Consider the following 19,929-nt stretch of genomic DNA (forward strand, 5'->3'; position numbering starts at 1 on the left):
AGTACTATGTTGAATGGGAGTGATGAGAAGGGGCAGCCTTGTCTTGTATCGATTTTAGAGGAAAGGCTCTTAGTTTATTTCCATTCAGAATGATGTTTGTCATTGGCTTGTGGTAGGTATTGAGAAAAGTTCCTTCCATTCCCATCTTGTTGAGAGTTTTATCATGAATAGGTATTGGTCCTTGTTAAATGCTTTCTCTGCATCTATTGATATGAACATATGGCCTTTATTTTTTGTTTTGTTGATATGGTGTATTATGTCAATTGATTTATGTATGTTAAACCATCCTTGCATTCCTGGAATGAAACCTACTTGTTTGTGGTATAAGAACTTCTTGATAAGGTGTTACATCCTATTTGTGAGGATTTTGGTGGAGATCTTTGCATCTGTGTTCATCAGGGATATTGGTTTGTAGTTTTCTTTTTTTGCAGCATCTCTCTCTGGTTTTGGTATCAGGGTGATGTTAGCTTCATAAAAATTATTTGGGAGTGTTCCTGTTTCTTTAATTTCATGAAAGAGGCTGAAAAGGATTTGTAGTAGGTTCTCTTGAAAGGTTTGAAATGATTCATTAATGAATCCATCTGGGCCTAGGCTTTTGTTTTTTGGAAGACTTTTGATTACCAATTTAATTTCCAATAGTGATGGTTCTGTTTAGCTATGCTAAATCATCCTGGCTCAACCTTGGAAGAGTATAGGAGTCCAAGAATTTACTTATTTCTTCCAGGTTCTCATGTTTTGTGGTATAAATTCCTTAAAATAGTCTCTGATTACCCTTTGCATCTCAGTATCATCTTTAGTGATCTCCCCCCTTTTCATTACTAATCCAGTTTATTAAGTTTCTCTCCCTTTCTTTGTGAGTTTTGCTAGTGGTTTATCAATTTTATTTATTTTTTCAAAGAACCAACTTTTGCTTTTGTTGATTTTCGGATTTTTTGGTTTTTCATTTCATTGAATTCTGCTCTGAGCTTTGTTATTTCCTTCTTCGTGCTTAGTTTTGGTTTCTTTTGTTGATCATTTTCTAATTTTATAATGTGTTGTCATTAAGCTATTTATTTAGGCCATCCTACCTTCCTGATGTTTGCTTGCAATGCTATAAATTTTCCTCTTGCTGTGCTTCAGAAATTCAGATAATTTGTGTCTTCATTTGCATTAGTTTCCAGAATTTTTTTTTCTTTTGGTTTTTGGGTCACACTTGGCAGTGCTCAGGGGTTACTCCTGGCTCTGTGCTCAGAAATTGTACCTGGCAAGCATGGGGGACCATATAGATGCTGGGATTCAAACCAGCTGCATGCAAGGCAAATGGGCTATCGATGTGCTAGCTCTCCGGCCCCTCCAGGAACTTTTTAATTTCCTCTTTGATCTCTTACCTGACCCACTGGGTTGTTCAGTAGTAAGCTGTTTAATTTCCGGGTGTTAAAGTTTTTCTCTGTGTCTCTTCTATTGTTCACTTCTAGTTTCAGTGTTTTTTGATCTGAGAAGGTAGTCTGTACAATTTCTATCCTCTTGCTTTTATGGAGGTATGTTTTATGGGCCAGCATAAAACATTCTCTGTCCTGGAGAATGAGCCATGTTCATTGGAGAAGAATGTGTATTTAGTTTTCTGGGGATGGTGTGCCTTATGTATATCTATTTGTCCACTTTCTTCCATTTCTTCTTTTAGAGGAATATATATTAAAGAAATTATTCTTGTTAGGTTTCATCCTGGTTGACCTATTAATGGGTGACATGGCACTATTGAGGTCTCACACTATTATTCTGTTGCTATTGATGTCTTCTTTCAGATTTGTCAGCAGTTGTATTATTTTGCTGATTCCTCATTGGGAGCATGCATGTTCAAGAGTGTGATTTCTTCCTTTTTTCATATCCCCTAATTATTATGAAATGTCCATCTTTGTCCTTTATAGCTTTTCTAAGTATAAAGTTTGTGTCATCTGATATTACTATTACCACTCCAGCTTCTTAAAGGGAGTTTTTGTTTGGATGATTGTCTTACAACCTTTGATTTTGAGTTGATGTTTGTTCTGACTTCAGATGTGTTTCTTATAATCCAACATTGAAGAATGTTGGATTCAGCTTTTTGATTCATTATGCCACTCTGTGTCTCTTTTTTTTTGGGGGGGGGGCCACACCCGGCGGTGCTCAGGGGTTACTCCTGGCTGTCTGCTCAGAAATAGCTCCTGGCAGGCATGGGGGACCATATAGGACACCGGGATTCGAACCAACCACCTTTGGTCCTGGATCGGCTGCTTGCAAGGCAAACACCGCTGTGCTATCTCTCCGGGCCCACTCACTCTGTGTCTCTTAACTGATACATTTAGTTCATTGACATTGAGAGAGATAATTGTCATGGGATTTGGTGTCATCTTTGTGTAGAAGTTTGTAGTGTCTCTTGGTCTGTCCTGTTTTAGCAGCGTTTTTCAACCACTGTGCCCTGGCACAATAGTGTACTGTGAGATATTGTCTGGTGTGCTGTAGGAAAAATTCTAATTTCATCCATAACATGTGGCTTTGGTTCACAAATAGACCAATCATTATAAAATACTTTTATTATTTCATAAAAAAGTAATTATAATTACTATGTGTTTATTATGTAATTACTATGTATTATCATTTATTATAGTACTATTATTATAGTACTACATACTATAATTTCTATGTGTTTGATTCCTATTCAAGAGAATTACTTTATATATATATAGTCAATATAGGCACAGAATTAAATTATTTTAATATTTTTTTTTTTTTTTTTTTTTTTTTTTTTTGGTTTTTGGGCCACACCCGGCGGTGCTCAGGGGTTACTCCTGGCTCTCTGCTCAGAAATAGCTCCTGGCAGGCACAGGGGACCATATGGGACACCGGGATTCGAACCAACCACCTTTGGTCCTGGACCGGCTGCTTGCAAGGCAAACGCCGCTGTGCTATCTCTCCGGGCCCGTATTTTAATATTTTCTAATGGTAGTGTGCCTCATGATTTTTTTTTCATGAAAGAAGTGTGCCTTTGCACAAAAAAGGTTGAAAAGCACTGACATAGACCTTTCAGTTTTTCTTTTAAGGTTGGTTTTTAGTCTGTCAAGTTTCTGAGCTGTTATTTATCCATGAAGCTATATATACTTTCTTCAAACCTGAAAGTGAATCTGCCTGGGTACAGTATTCTAGGCGAAGCATTCATTTCTTTGAGTTTTGTCTCTATATTCCACCATTGCCTTCTCACCTTGAGGGTTTCTTACGATAAATCTGCTGTAAATTTTAAGGATTTAAAATTTGACTGTAATTTCCCTTTTTAATCTTGCTGCTTTCATTGTCTATCCCTATCTGTGGAATTCATCATTGTGTCTAGTATGTGTCTAAGAGTGCTTTTTTTGGGTCTCTTTTAGCTGGTACTCTTCGGGCATCAGGATTTCGTTGTATGAACTCTTTAGCTCTGGGAGTTTCCCTGTAATGATGTCCTTTACTGTTGATTCTTTAGGGATTTTCTTCCTGGGTCTCTGGGACTCCAATGATTGTTACGTTGTTTCTGTTGAATACATAAAAGAGTTCTCTTTTCATCTGTTCACATTCTTTGAGGATTTTTTTCATTGTCTGATAATTTGTTTTAAGGTTCTTTTCCAATCTCTTGTGCTGTATTGAGTTGTTATGCATCTCACCTTCCAGCTCACTAATTCGGTCCTCAGCTGCTTTCCAATGAGCCTTTCATTTCTTCGACTGAATTTTCTGATTTCAGTTTTTCGACTGGAGTTTTCTGATTTATATTTTCATATCCTCGATTCTCATTTGTGTTGTATTCAACTCAGTCTATGTTTTCTTTGAGTTTTATGAATATCCTCAATATTTTCTTATCTATACTCCTTATCTGAGAGGCTTAATAGGTGCTTGGCAGTTTTCAGGTCATCAGAGCTGCCATCTTTATTCTCTATGTATTGTGTTGGTGTGCATGGTTTCCTGATTGTCATGCCTGTAGTGTGATGCTTTCTGCCTGTTGTACTAGGTTTTATTGACTAGAAAATGTGTGCAGTCGTGCCACAAGTGGAGCGACTGGGCTCCTCTATTCCACCTTCCATTTTTGGTGCCAGCTCATCTTCAATCCTGTAGCTTGTTTGGGCAGAATTGGTCCAAAAGCTGCAGCTGATGGTCAGGCAGCAGCCACTTGTAATGGCGGTCAGCAGTTATCAGGCTCCACCTCCCTTGCCTGTTATGTATTTTTAACTTCTTTGGAAATATCATTACTGGCAGTCACATTTTGGTTGAGACATTGGGAAAGGCAGTAGGAGATGAGAGGTGAAGCTCTTCTCAAATTTGGGCACTAGATTTGACTAAAGTTTCTGTGATTTGATATAAACATGTTGTTTAACAGACATAAGGAGATATTATTCTCTTATTTATTTCTCTTATATTATAATCTATTACATATAAATTATATAATTATATATAAATTGTATATTATTCTCTTACTTATTTTTTTTTAATTTTGGGGGATAAGGTAGGCACATTTAGTAGTGCTTAAAGCTTAGTCCTGGTTGGCACTCAGGTATCACTTCTGGCCAGGTTCAGGGAACTACATCAAGTCCCACTTGGCTACCTGTAAGGATTTGATTTTTATTTACCAGTGAGAGTGCACATGCATCTTCATTCCACAGTCTCTTTTGGTCTTGTTCTTTGTGTTGGTTCTTACCTTCTTTTAAATTGCCCTAAAAATCTCACTCAATCTTATTGTTAGCAAATATCTTTTACCCTTCCATAAAAGATGGTCCCCTTTAATGGGGAGGTCCTAGCTGCTTTCACAAACTGAATATTGAACTTTTTCATTTTTTCTGAAAGCTTTTGGCTTGGTGGGTTGCTTCAGATGTGCTAATATATGTTGACTATGGTTTGTGAGTTACAGGAATGATTGTTTTCTTTTTTAGTTAGGCAGCCAGGTGTGAAGACTCTTTTGTCTCTGCTACCTGTTAGCAAGTGAAACCCTTAAGCTGTTTAGGCATATTGATTTCCTATTTTTATAAAATTTGAGTTGAGTTTTCTTTGATTTTTTTTTGAAATAACTCATACAGGATATTGTGCCTGTTTAATTCTTTAGTGGCTACAAATTTTAGCGACAATGGTCTCTGTCCTCCCAAGTTCCCCCACTCCTTACTAAAGGAGGTAGATTTTTTTAGAAGTACAGGATGACTTTTTAAATTATACCTTTCCCTCAGATTAGATTATTGAAATATTCTTTAAAAAGTGAATGCTATGTTTTACCTTGAGGTGGAGAAGAAGTAAAATGTTCAAGCCTAAGTAGAGTGGAGAAGGAGTAATTTAGAAGGAGACCTCATTTATTTTGTGTTATATTATTTTGTTTTAGTTTTGGAGTCACAACCAGCTGGGATCAGGGCATACTCGTGGCTCATGGGTCACTTATGGTGGTTCTTGGGAGACTTGAGATTGGACAGGGGTCAGTTATGTGAAAGGCAAAAAGTGTGTTACCCCTGTGTTATCTTCCTGGCTCATATTTTAGTTTTTGGCTTATAATTAGTCAATTATAAGGGCTTAGAATGCTAATTCTGAACTTTTTTATTCTTTTATAATATATATTGAGTTGAATATTATCTGTCCCAACCCTAGCCCTCTTTTCAATTTTTGTTGATTTTGTATATGCTATTCATAGTTTGTTTATGATATATCTGAAACCATATCTATATTCTTGGTTGGGAAGACAGGTATTTTTAGTTTGCCAGATTATGAAACTTGACTTGTTGGTGTCTTAAGTTAATATTATTCAGGATGTTTGCTTGGTTTTTTTTGGGATAGGCACATTTAGTAGTGTTCAGGGCTTAGTCGTGGTTGGCACTCAGGTGTCACTCCTGGCTAGGTTCAGGGAACTACATCCAGTCCAGCTTGGCTACATGTAAGGAGTGTCTCCAGCCCCACTGATACTATCTCTTTGGCCCTTTCAGAAGGGGATATTTTAAAAAATGCAATGTAATGATGTTTTCAAATAATTTCTGGTGTATATAAACATAACAGGTTTTTTTTGGGTAAAATACATCTAGAATTTACTATTTATTCAATTTTAGCTTTAAATATAATTTGTTAATTATATAATTATTACATCATATAATTAAGCATATTTCCATTGTCTTACAACTATTATTACTATTTTCAGAATCACAGATGCTTCACCTTTCTCTTCCACTCTTCTCATTGGTTCCCAATAACTGTTTTTCTTCTTCTATTTTGTTTGTTTGTTTTTGGGTCACATCCTGTGGTGCTTAGGGGTTATTCCTCTGTGCCCAGAAAGCACCTCTGGCAGGCTTGGGGGACCATATGGGGTGCTAGGAATTGAACCGGGATCAGTCTTGGGTTGGCTGAGTGCAAGGAAAATGCCCTAAAGCTGTACTGTTTCTCCGGCCCCACCATTTTTCTTCTTTATTTCTTACTTTACCTATTATTGCTGTCTCATACGTCGCGTTCATACAGTATTTGTATTTTTGTGTCTGAATTATTTCAGTATTTTCAAGATTAATTTTGTAATACAGCAAATGGATTTTGGGGGCAGGCACACCTGTTTTCCTCAGAGCTTCCTTCTAGCTCTGTACTCAGGGATTACTTCTGGCAGTGCTGAGGTGACAATTTGGGTTTTTTTCTGTTCATGGTCAGCACCCTTTTTGCTGGTAAGGCTCCAGCCCCAGAATTTTCTTGGTAAGGATGAATAATATTCAACTGTAGGCGTATGCCATGTTTTTATTTTTCATCCATCTATAAATAGTTATGCTATTTGCCAATTGTTATTTTTGAATAATAATGCCATAAATATTGGTATACAAGACATAGAGCCCTTTATTTCAGTTTTTTTTGGGGTTTGCAGCAGCTATACTATTATCCATTCCCACTAACAATTTATATGAATCTAGGCTTTCCACACTGTTCCTGTACTTGTTATTTTCTTTCTTTTTTGGGGGGGGAGGGGCACACTCTCTGATTCTCAGGGGTTACTCGTGGCTATGCGCTCAGAAATTGCTCCTGGCTCGGGGGACCATATGGGATGCCAGGGATCCAACCAAGGTCTGTTCTGGATTGGCTGCATCCAAGGCAAACACTACCGCTGTGCTATATAGCTCCAGCCCCTGTAATTGTTATTTCTTTTTTCTTTTTTTTTGTTTTTTTTTTTTGGGGGGGGCTACACCCGTTTGATGCTCTGGGGTTACTTCTGGCTAAGCACTCAGAAATTGCCCCTGGCTTGGTGGGGGGCCATATGGGACGCTGAGGGATCGAACCCCGGTCCTTCCTTGGCTAGTGCTTGCAAGGCAGAACACCTCACCTCTAGTGCTACCTCGCTGGTCCCGTAATTGTTATTTTCTATCTTTCAAAAAATTGTAAGTTATCTTAATGGATCTGAGATGATTATTTTGTGTTTTCTTAATTACTTAATGATTTTTAATGAATGTCTTTTTATGGGCTTATCGGTCATACGTTTGGGAAAACGTATTCAAGGGAATTTGGTCTATATAGGGCCTACTCAAGATGGACCCGGGTTCAATCCCTGGCATCCCATGTGGTCCTTCGAGTGTGCCAGGAGTGATTTTTGAGCACAGAGCCAGGAGTAACCCCTGAGTACCACCACGTATGGCCCAAAAATCAAAACAAACAAACCAAAAAACCCCAAATTATCTTCAAAGCCTTTGCTCATTTTTCAGTTGGATTGTTTCTTGTAATTGTTCATCTGTGATTTTTAAATGAAATTATGAGTAAGGAGGCACCAATATGAGGTAAGTAGACTACCTCTATATTGGTTCATAAATAAGATTTTTAACTATGGTCTTTTTGGCAGGGTGGTTGATAAAAATTAATTTTTTCGTATAGTTTTTTACAAATGAAAATTACAGTATAGTAAGTGACATCCTAAATAGAACTATGGTTTTAAAGTTTAAGAATTGAGTTTTTTGCCTGGAGCATGTTAGCCTGGCAAACTAGCCTAACCTGCTATATCCTGAGGTCTGGTTGCCTTGCTTCACTGCTGGTTTATGAAATTGAAGTATATGCATTTCTCAAAGTATGTATCTCAAAGCACTTTATAACTAGAGTGTCATTTGTTATCATTATTTTTAGTTTGAGATTTCGTGACCTTACAACTTAGTTTTTGAATCATGAGGGAAATATAGTGAAAGTTTATGTAGGCAACTTTCTTTGAAATAACCAAAATCGTTACATTATATTCCCCTTTCATTCTGAGACTATGAAAGATGGTAACTGTTAGTGTGATTTAGATAAAGGGAAATGAAGGATGAAGTCCAAATACTCTTCCACAGTTTTCTAAAATACTATGATAAACTTACTAAGAACTTATTGTGCTATTCCAATCACTTATTTCTGTGGTTCTTAATTTGGTAGTGTCTAGGAATACATTTATTTGCTCTGTTTATTTGGCCAAGGGTTTATCTGTGAACATTTTTGAGAGCTTTTTCTTTTCAAATTCAGAGACAACTTTCTCATAACTAAAGTATTCTGAGATTTGCTGTATTGTTTAAACAGATGCCTTGTTTCCTTTTCCCCTTTATAAACTGTTCCCTTTGGAGTAAATGTCCTTTTCATGTGTGACTACGCCCTCCTTTTCCTCAAGAAATAATTTTATGACAGTTGACGAGGGAAATGTACCTTCTGTGACATTGAGATTATTAAAATAATTTGAAAAAATCTCATTTGTATACTTTATTAAATGTGCCTTTAGAATTGGAAAGAGGATGAGAAAGACAGAATTTATTTAAATTAAAAATCCTAAAAATATTTTGATTTTATGGTTTATTTTAGACAGAGTATAACTCATGGATTGAATTACTGTTTTGATTACATATTATGTGTTAGTTCTGGTTATAAATATATTATTTTGGTTATGCATATATCGCACTAGCTACAATTTTATTGATTATTTTCAGCTCAGATGTGCTTCATCAGTGGCAAATTATGTCCAGTAATTTGGATTCTTTGCCAACAATTTATTTAGCATGGCTCACTCCAGGAGTTATAATTTAGAATATTTCACAAGTTAATACCTTTGAAATGTTTCTTAATAAACCAATGAAGAAATAATTTATTCCAAATAAATGTTAGTTTAATTATATAAATGTCTGAAGCAAAGGTGAGTGGAAAGGAATAAAGTCCAAATTCAGTTGAGATATGTTTGTTTACAAGTTGATTCCTAAAGAAATGGACTTAGCTAAGGACTGTCATCTAGCTACTTATACAGAGTGACAATCTCTTATTGCTAGAACATAGTACTCATCAAATGAAGGACTCAGAGTTGGGGGATAAGATTATTTCTTTCACAGGAATGTCTGCATTTTTTTTAACAGTGCTGGCAAAGACGAAACTTTGCCAGGGCAGATACTAATGTTCTAAGAAAGGCTTTGGAGAGTTCTTTATTTATATCATCAAAGAGCAATGCCATTGCTCACTTACTCTTAAGTTCTCCCAAACTTTTGGCATTTAATGTTTAAATATCCATTACATGATAATTGCTTCCCCATATGGTCACATTGATAAGAACCCATAGCACAATAAATTCCATGACATCATTCTGAGATAGCCTCCCCAGTGTAAACACATTTACATCAGATCAAAACAACATAAGTTATAAACAAGTAGATCTGAAATCATAACAGACCAATACATAACATTATTTATAAATTCTATTATTTTCTTATGACAGTTTATGGAATGAAATAATTGTGTAAATAAAGATGTTTTGGACTGTATGTTGGCCAACTTGTAGCTAATAAAATTTCTTTTTCATTATATACCACTTTGAATTTTGCTTATATTCTCTCAACTTGCCTACTTATTGTTAATGTGGACTATATGGAGTTGTTTTGGGGTACTTAGTCTCTTTTTCTTTATTTTATTTTTTGTTGTTGTTCATTGTTATAGATATCTCTCTCTCTCTCTCTCTCTCTCTCTCTCATTTTGGTTTTTTGGGTCACACCCAGTGGCGCTCAAGGATTATTTATTTATTTTTTTTTAGGGGAACCTCTGTGCTATCTATTTGTTTTACTTTTCTCCTTACTGGTTAGAAAGGACATTTAGGCAAACTTCTTTAAGTTGAGTATTTTAAGTCTGCAGCTCGAACCTTATGCCTCTTTTGGAAGTGCTGACTAGATATTTATTACTGTGCTGAATTTGAATATTCTCTGCTATACTATAACCTTTTTAATCAGTTATAGCCTTTGCTACTTCTTGACTGAGAATATGATTTAGCTTAGTGTAGCAGTTGTTGCTTTATATGTATAATTATATTTGACTGCAAATGTGTTTTATAAGATGAGTCTGGTGGAGTCATTATATAAATGACTCAGATTAAGAAAATAGTTTAATACTTAGGTAAGTGCTTGAGAAAGTGCCCATTTAGAAATGCAGTGAATCTGAAAGATACTATTTGAGGATCTAAAATATGCAGGGGAGGCTGCATATTTTATTTTGATCCTAGTCCCATAGAAAAGAAAGCTTAACCAAAAAAAATCACTTGCCACTAACTTTGCTTTTTGAAGCTGTCGCAGACTAATTTTCCAAATAAATCCTAGCCATTTAGTCAGCTGAGAAATATTTTTAATAAAAACTATTAACTGAGTTTAGCAATTAATGGAGTACCTGTTTTATAGATGTTTTCAAATATTTAGGAACCAAGGGTCAAAGTGGCTTGGATTGAGAGTAGAAGGATCAGGTAGAAGAAAAGCTAGTGAAGGTAAGTTGTCAGGTCAGAAAAGGATGCATTTCTCACTGCTGAAGGAAACGTTAGGCCCTGTAGTCAATTAGCACTTGGTGTCTTCCTGATGTTGCTTTTGAAGCACTAGGGTCCTCTGAACTGCTTGCTTCTCAAAAGATTGATGTTAGTGTATAGCATAGATTCTGTTATGGAGCAGCTCATAGTTGCAACCTTATTCCTAGAAGATGCAAAGATGCATAACCATGTTAAAGTAGTGTGTGTGTGTGTGTGTGTGTGTGTGTGTGTGTGTGTGTGTGTGTGTGTGTGTGTAGGGGTGGGCAGAGAGAGGGAGAGAGGATTCATGTGCTTGTGGATGACTTAAATCTACATGTTATTCTTATTGGTTTTGTAGTACTTCATGGAAGACAAAACAAATCCTCCCTTAAGGATTACGTGACTGGATAGAGATCAGAACAATGAAATCTTGGTGCAATTTCTTGAAAGTGTGGCCTTCCTCTATCTGGAGCCTATTAAAGATGGAATTTTGTTAGTTTGGTAGCAGTGAATGTCACTGGAGCATGTATGCTATTGCTTTGTGATTCGACAGGCATCCATAAATTCCAAATTGAAGTCATTCTTTGACATAGGAATCATGTTCAACATTTCTTGTTGGGGAAGGAAGGAGGGAGAGAGGTGAGCGAAGGGGAGAGAGGGAGAGGGAGAGAGAAAGAGAGAGAGAGAGAGAAGAAAGAGGAGGGAGAGAGAGGAGAGTGAGAAGAGGGAGGTAGAGACTGAGGAGGGATGAGGGAGATAGGAGAGAAGGGGAGAGAAGGAGAGGGAGAGAGAAAGAGAGAGAGAAGAAAGAGAGGAAGGAGGAAGAGAGAGAGAGTAGGGAATGCAAAAATCTATGACTGAAAACTCAAAAATGAACAATTTTGTAACCATGGTACTTAACTAAGTAATATATATGTATTGAAAATAAAGTTCTTTGGAAAATGATCATAAACTTTGCCTCAAAAATCAAGAGGAAAGGGGTTTGGGGATACATTGCTAAAAATCAACAGTTTCTTTCTGAGTTGAGGAAAAAGTTCTCTAAATTCTTGTACTTAGAATAACTGTTACTATACTAAAAGTCACTGAATTGTGTACTTTAAATAAACTGTAGTATACAAATTATATGTCAATAAATTTATTAAAAACAGAGCTTTGATAACCCTAATCCTTTATCTGTAGGTTAAAAAGCCTTCAGAATGAAATTAGTTGAATGCCAATTTAGTTTTGAATTGACATTGATTAATACAATATTTACCCAGATAATCCTGCAGCATTTGAGTCATGTAATTTACTAGAGAAACCTTGAGTGAGGTGAAATTTTCACAATAGTCATTAAATTGCTAAGCTTTTTTGTCCTAAGCAAAACAGTTCTCAGCATTTACTTATAGCTTTTCTCAAGCTTTGCCCATCAGGGGAAATAAGTCATAAGGATACAGTCTTGGGTTTTCTTACCAGAATTTTGGAAAGAGAAAAGAGCTATTACAGAGAAAAATATGCATTCAGATATGGAACTTTGTTTATTTGCTTGCTTTGGGCCACACCTGGGGTTACTTCTGGCTATGCGCTCAGAAATAGCTCCTGGCTCAGGGGACCATATGGGACATCAGGCATCAAACCGAGGTTTGTCCTGGGTCAGTGTTGTGCAAGGCAAACGCGCTACTGTTGCGCTATCGCTCTGTCGCTCTGGCCCCTCAAATGTGGAATGTTTAAGATTTTCTTTTTCCCGTTAGTGTTTTCTGTCTTAGCACTACTGAGTTACAGTTAATACTGATGTGCAAGTTCAAGACTTTGTTCTCAGTAAAAGTGATAATCATTGGTATATTAAGAGTACTTTATATACTTGAGTATAAGCTGACCCGAGTATAAGCCGCCCCCTTCATTTTACTATAAAAACCGGGAAAACTTAGTGACTTGAGGATAAGCCGAGATGGAAAATGCAGCAGCCAATGGTAAATTTCAAAAGTAAAAATATATACCCCAAACAGTTACAATAATTGAGGAATCAGTAGTTTAAATGTCTTTCAATATTTATTGCTAAAGAAAAACTGTAAACTAACAACAATAACTTGAAAACTTTAAATAAAGTGCAGAAAACCTTGGCTTCACAGGTAATCGAGATAGATCACCAAGGTTAAAATCCTTCAAAACTGGATTGCTCCTCCTCCTCTGTATGTCCAAAAGAGCTTCAGCTGTCTCTGATGTGAGGGGATCAGCATAGATATTGCCATCGTCCTGAGTGTGCAGATATCATCATCACTGCAGTCGGTCTCCAGCTCAACCCTGACTTGTGGACTGAGCTGAAGCACCGCCCCCTCCACCAGACAGCAGAAGACGTCTGAGACTCCATGCAAATAATCTGTATGACCCGAGTATAAGCCTAGCTCAGATTTTCTGGCACAAATTGTGTTCCAGAAAAACTTGGCTTATACTCAAGTATATATGGTAGTTGTATATTTTTCTTTATAATCATCTCCAAGTAACTTAAATGGCCATTATGGTGTACTCTCACTGATTTGTCCATTAATAGGTGCAGCAAAATTTGTGTAAGATGTGCATTATTTGGGGCACATGGATTATGTCTGACAAGCATTGCATGGAGTAATGATAAAAGTTGACTCATTTGATTGCTCAAGTATGGCTGAGTAACAATAATTAAGATATATATATATATATTTAAAATACAGTTTGATCTCTCTCATATGTGAGATATAAAGAAACATATAAAGAATCACACATGAATAAATAATAAATGTCCAAAGGCAACAAAACCCATGAACTAGGCTACATAACTGAGCTCACCAGTTTGGTTAGGGAAAGGAGGAAGTTAGTTTGGGGGTCAGTGAACATTGGTGGAGGGTGTGGTGTTCGAATTTGTACCTATGAAGCCCTATCACTAACAGTATTGCAAATGACAATACCTAAAATTAAAATAAATAGGTTAAATATATCTATCTTTAGTATGTGATTCACTCTAATGAAGCATAAATTGTTATATAGGCAATTTATCAATTTCATGGCATTTGGATTAGACACAAAAATATAGACACATAAAAATTTGTATTAGACACATAAAAGTTATGTTGTTAAAGGAGCGTTTCAGTGAAATTTTTATTCAAGAAATATACTTTAGTATTCCAACTGCTGAATCATATTTAATGATTCATTTCATCATCTGATGTACATTTATAGTTAGTAGCTTTCTTTTTAAAATATAAAGACAGGTAGAATTGATTTTTTTGCATATATCAGTAGGATCTGGACATCAACTAGTAGAATATTTGTACCTCATTGTTTTATTTGCTGGAGAACAAAATTGTTACCCTGAATGATGATTCAAACCATTAGTGACAAATAGCATATTACTAGATATTCTCAGAAGGGCAATTGGAATCCTGACTACACTATAGAAAAAACTACTTTGCCCATATATCGAGAAGGACTTGTTCGTTTTAAACTTTTCTGAAGGACCTAATAATTGCTTTGCTCTCTGGAGATAGTCTTTTAAGACAGGTAATAATTTTTAGAAGGTTTTATTTATCCTGATGTGATTGGTAATATGATTTGGTAATTTGATTATTGTACATAGATGATTTTAATCTATTAATTATATTTGCTGAGGTTTAATGTTTAATTTATAAACTAATAGCGGAAAGACTTTAAATGGGAAGTTTGAAAAGGGTATGTATTCTTACCACTTTTTTTGACATCTTTTAAATTTTTCTTTTTTGGGGCCACACCCAGTGATGCTCAGGGGTTACTCTTGGCTGTGTGCTCCGAAATCGCTCCTGGCTTGAGGGACCATATGGGACTCTGGGGATAGAACCGAGGCCTGTCCTGGGTCAGCCTCGTGCAAGGCAAAAGCCCTACTGCTGCCATTATTGCTTTGGCCCCGAACATCTTTTAAAATTATTTTGGGAATTATTGAATAAGTGCGCAGGCACTTAGATGGAAGTTATTCTGAATTTTAAATCATAGGGCTTTGAAAATGACAATTTTTCAGTTTTAAATAAGCTTGATAGATAGTAAAGCAGGTAGGCTCTTGTCTTGTATGTGGCCAACCAGGGTTGGATCCCCAGTATCCCATTTGGTCCCTTTTGTACTGAAAGGAGTAATTCTGAGCTCAGAACAGGAGTAAGCCCTGGGTCATCACCAGGTGTGGCCTCAAAGCAATAAAAAAAAATAAGCCACTTAAAATGGAATAAAAATTGAATTCATATTAGAATAATATGAGACTCTGGAAGTATGAGTACATATATTTGGTAATACATTTTTTAGAATTTATTTTCATATTCATTGTTCTTGTGTCTAGTTAAAAAAATCAATTCTTTTTGGCTTAGTTCAGTAATTTGTGGTTTCTATCTTAAGACAATACTGGTTTTAGATAACATATTTAAATGAAATTGCATGATAAACTGCTCCTCTAGGTTATAAAGAAAAATTATCAGTTTTCTTACATATTTTACTGAGGTGCTGCAGATCATGCTGACATGAAAAATTGAATAAGACTTGAAGGTTACCTTTATTCTAAAAAGATGAACCATGAGGGGGCCAGAGAGATAGCATGGAGGTAAGGCTCTTGCCTTTCATGCAGAAGGATGGTGGTTCGAATCCCGGCATCCCATATGGTCCCCCCGTGCCTGCCAGGAGCGTAGAGCCAGGAGTAACACCTGAGCACTGGTGGGTGTGACCCAAAAACCAAAAAAAAAAAAAAAAGATGAACCATGTACCACTCTAAAAATGATCTTATCTTGCTGTAAACTTTAGTACAAAAAATTAAGTTACTCAAATAGTTGATTTTTTTCACTTTTGGAATTATGCCAATTTTACTGTTCTGACATTTATGTTCACAAGACACTATTATTAACTGCATGCCATTGCTGGTCTAGTATCTTTTTGGCAAACACTTGCATCTCTACAGGTTTGTTTGATAATGTGTAATGTGTTATAATGTTTTCCTCCCTAGGCAACAGTCCTTTGAGATACGGTCCACTGGGTTCCAGTGAGAGCTATAGCACTTACATAGGGAGGTGTCAAACAGCTTATTATATTTGTGAGCTTTTATTTATTAGAATAGATATTTGGATATTAGTCACACACATAAGTAGAAACCAGTTTGAATTATTCTCCATGCTATACATATTATATATCATATATATACATCATAATATGAGAATATGATATGTATATGTATATGATATGTATATTTCACAGTCAAAGAAATTTATTTTGTCTAATGATTTTGGCTTTCAAAAAGAAAAGAATAAATTTCAAAATCAATTGTGATATAGATAGGACATTTAATATTTTTAGCACTTAGTTGTTATTAAATAACTTATTTACTAAAAAAACTTGTATTTTCCATGTTGTATATACTATATGAGAATAATCTAAGTGAATTATAATAGTGATGGCATAATTTTAAGACTAGTAATATATTCTATTGATGCACCTAATGGGGTTTATAATAGTTTGGGAAGAACTGATATGAATTCGATTTAAAAAAGGTGTGTATGAGAATTAAAGAATTAATTAAGTGCAATCTGTGCCAAAACTAGGATGGTAGTAGAATCGGGCATACAGTGGCTATAGGTGGACCTTTCTATTTATCTTTCTCTCTTCTAAAGAGAGAAATAGCCCACATAAAATTGATCTGAAATATGAAATCTCCATTATAGTTGTTAAGTTGTATAAGCTGAAAAGTATTTTTAATAAAACTTGGCAGAATGGGATAATCCATGTGGCTTATATGAAAATAGTGTGCACAAAAGGTTTAATATTATATGTAACAGATATTTGCATTGTTTCTGTCACCTTCACCCAGAGTTTGAGCCTAGTGTCTTTTTCTAATTTATTTATTTTTAAACTTGATTTAAACACCGTGGTTTACAAAGTATTCATAATATAGTTGTTTTAGGTATTCAATATTCCAATGCCAATCCTACCACTAGAATGTCCTTCCTTCACCATTGTCCCAAATTTTCCTTCCACTTCCTAACACTGCCCCTTTAGCAGACACAAAAATCATTTACTTTATATTGCTGTTACAACAAAATAGATAATGGAATTACTAAAAAAAAACTTCAATAATAGAAAATTTGTGGAAATTTTTATATCTCACTTTAGTGTCATTCAAGTCAGTGAGGGTTCACTGAGCTGTTTGTTGCTTGCTGAGCTTTCTATTTATTGTTTCCATTTATTGAGCTTAGTTGGTTTCTGTGCTTCTTTCTCATCTAATTTGGTGTGTTCCTACTGAACTGTAAATGTTATGGGATTTGGAGGTGACTACTCTAGGAACTTTAAGATTTATAGAACTGGGCTAAGGAGTTTCAGCAACTTGACTCTCATCTTTTCATAGATTAGTTGTGAAGCTGTGAAGATGGGCCATTATTTACATGATAGTAACTCTGGGATTTTGCTGTTGCTGCTCCCACATCAAGAAGACCCCAGATTTTATAGCCTGAAAACCAGTGTATATGGAATTTTCGTTGACTGGGTGTCTGCAGATAATAATTGTGAAGAAGTGAAGGGCTAATTGCATGGTGGCAACTGTGGGGTGTGGCCTGCAGGAGGAGTTGGGGGCTTTGGCAGGGCAGGATGAATTTAAAGTAGCTTTCTTATCATAGAAACTCATGGGGCCGAAGAGATAGCATGGAGGTAGAGTGTTTGCCTTGCATGCTGAAGAATGGTGGTTCAAATCCTGGCATCCCATATGGTCCCCCGAGCCTGCCAGGAGCAATTTCTGAGTTTAGAGCCAGGAGTAACCCCTGAGCACTGCCGGGTGTGACCCAAAAACCAAAAAAAGAAAAAAAGAAACTCATATTACACATTCTGCTCCTCAAGCAAGAAAAACAAAAGATTAATTTCTTCAAATAATGGACCTTTGTAAGAAATGATTGGTTTTAAATTAAATATGAATTTATTAACAATTATAATATAAATATGATCAACTAAGAGGAATAAATATGCATTTTTGTCCAGTTCCATTGTGTTTTGCTTACTGACCACATGACTTTTTGGCATGTAATAAATTATGAGCATGGACTTAGAACTGTGATGGCTAATCTTTTTGAGCCCGAGTGCCCAAACTGCCGCACAAAATCAAAGAATGTCCTGTCCTCCCAATGGCCAGTCCGGTCCTGTTACCAGGTAAGCTGCAAAGCAAACATCAGCACACTCGCCTCCTGCAGCGCCGAATATCTTAATTTGCGGAACTTCCCGTGTGCCAGCTGCAAGGCCTTCGCGTGCCACAGCTGGCACGCGTGCCATAGGTTCACCATCAAGGACCTAGAATATGTCATTTATTATAAAGGTAAGTAAAGGCTCATGGGTAAGTCAGTACTATTTTTTATTTCAGTTACCATCTGTCCCTGGTTTCAGATATCCCTGGTCTAGATGTTCCTTGTCTGTCTTATATAGCATCAACAAAGCACCAACAGAATAAATACAGTCCCTTGTCTAATTTATTATCACATAAGTCTGTTCTTTTTTTTTTTTTTTTTTTTTTTGGTTTTTGGGCCACACCCGGCGTTGCTCAGGGTTACTCCTGGCTGTCTGCTCAGAAATAGCTCCTGGCAGGCACGGGGGGACCATATGGGACACCGGGACTCGAACCAACCACCTTTGGTCCTGGATTGGCTGCTTGCAAGGCAAACGCCGCTGTGCTATCTCTCCGGGCCCATAAGTCTGTTCTTTTAAGGACTAAGTTCATGAGCTATTTTGACCATCTAATTTCTTTATTGTGTTTCTTATTGCTGGCTACTCTTAAAACCAATGTACTTGTTTTATTTTATTTAGTGCACACCTGGCATTACTCAGGCCTTATACTCAGTGTTCACTCCTGGTGGGGCTCAGAGGGACCACTTGGGATGCTGGGGATTGAACTCATTTGGCAGCATGCAATGCAAGCATCCTCCTGCTATACTAGAGCTCTGGATCAACAAACTTATTTTAAGTTATGATGTTTATTTGTTTTGGGCCATTCCTACTGGTGCTTAGGGATTACTCCTGGCTTTGTTCTCAGGGGTAATTCATATGGATTGTGGAGAGATTCAACCCTGTTTGGCTGTGTGTATGGCAAGTGCCCTACCTCTATACTATTTCTCCAGCCCTATGTTTCACATTTTATTTTTTTTGGTTTTGGGGTCACACCTGGTGGTGCTCAGGGGTTATTCCTAGCTCTACTCTCAGAAATTGCTCCTGGCAGGCTCGAGGGACCATCTGGGATATCTGGAATTGAAATCGGATCCATCTGGGGTTGGCCACATGCAAGGCAAATGCTCTTCTGCTGTGCTATCACTCCAGCCCTATGTTTCACATTTTAATGAATGAGAACACAGGACGTTTGGTATCTTTCAAGGTGATTTTGCAGTGTTATACTTTCATCTATATTGTGATGATTTCTCTGTGTTATGAAAGGATACTCAGGCTGTCTTTTGCTTCTACAATTTGCATATATTTTGAAGTTGATAAAGATTAAGAGTAGGAAACTATGCCAGGAACCCTGCGCAGGGGTTAAAATACTTGTTAAAATATTTTTTGTTGAGGTGTTTGGGCTATATCTACAGTGCTATGGTTTCCTAGCTCTAAGTTTAGAGATTATTTCTGAGGTGCTTGGAGAACCAGGAAGTCCATTGACCCCATATTAATCTCTTCCACCCAGGATTAAGTTTTTTTCATAATGATAATACAACTCTGAATTTACCTAGCAGTTTATACAGTGTTTCCATGCCTAGAAAGCATGGAATAAAGGGCTTTCTATGAAATAAAGATAAATGAATAATCTATTGACCTTTGCAAAGAACAGTTAATAGATACTAGTCAAGGCAAATATTTGCAGACAATACTACAGGGTGGCGGCTTGAAATGAAAATTTGAGGGAAGTTAATTTTGTGGACAGATGACTGGCTTTTGATAGTTGAAGAGGAGGTAAATTGAACTACTGGTTTGTAACTTTTGTGATTAAGGTAATAAATACATATTTAGGCAATCCACATTAGAAAGAATGGTTTTTCCACAATGAAAGACGCTATCCTAGGTTCCATCCTAGGATCAGTGCAAAGACTAAGACAACCAACCACAGAAGATGGACTAAAATGACACTGAGGTAACAGAACTTCTAGAACCACAAAGACAGACTTCATCATAAATCCCACTCCTGGACCTGTGCAGATACTGAGATCTCTAGATACAGAGGTCTTATTTCATCA

General features: G+C 36.5%; 1 protein-coding gene across 9 annotated transcripts in view; it reads left to right on the forward strand.

The window, feature by feature from the left end:
- EPB41L2 (erythrocyte membrane protein band 4.1 like 2) overlaps positions 1–19,929 on the forward strand; it is a 271,009-nt gene that overhangs the window by 37,692 nt on the left and 213,388 nt on the right. For 8 of the 9 annotated variants that reach the window (XM_049785155.1, XM_049785161.1, XM_049785158.1 and 5 more), the window contains exon 2: positions 10,644–10,708. The gene's annotated coding sequence lies outside the window, so the exon portion shown is untranslated. Of the gene's footprint in view, positions 1–10,635; positions 10,709–19,929 lie in introns of all 9 variants that reach the window. The other variant, XM_049785156.1, reaches the window with a different exon arrangement.

The sequence above is a fragment of the Suncus etruscus genome, chromosome 12 (assembly GCF_024139225.1).
Source record: "Suncus etruscus isolate mSunEtr1 chromosome 12, mSunEtr1.pri.cur, whole genome shotgun sequence".
NCBI classification, from domain to species: domain Eukaryota; kingdom Metazoa; phylum Chordata; class Mammalia; order Eulipotyphla; family Soricidae; genus Suncus; species Suncus etruscus.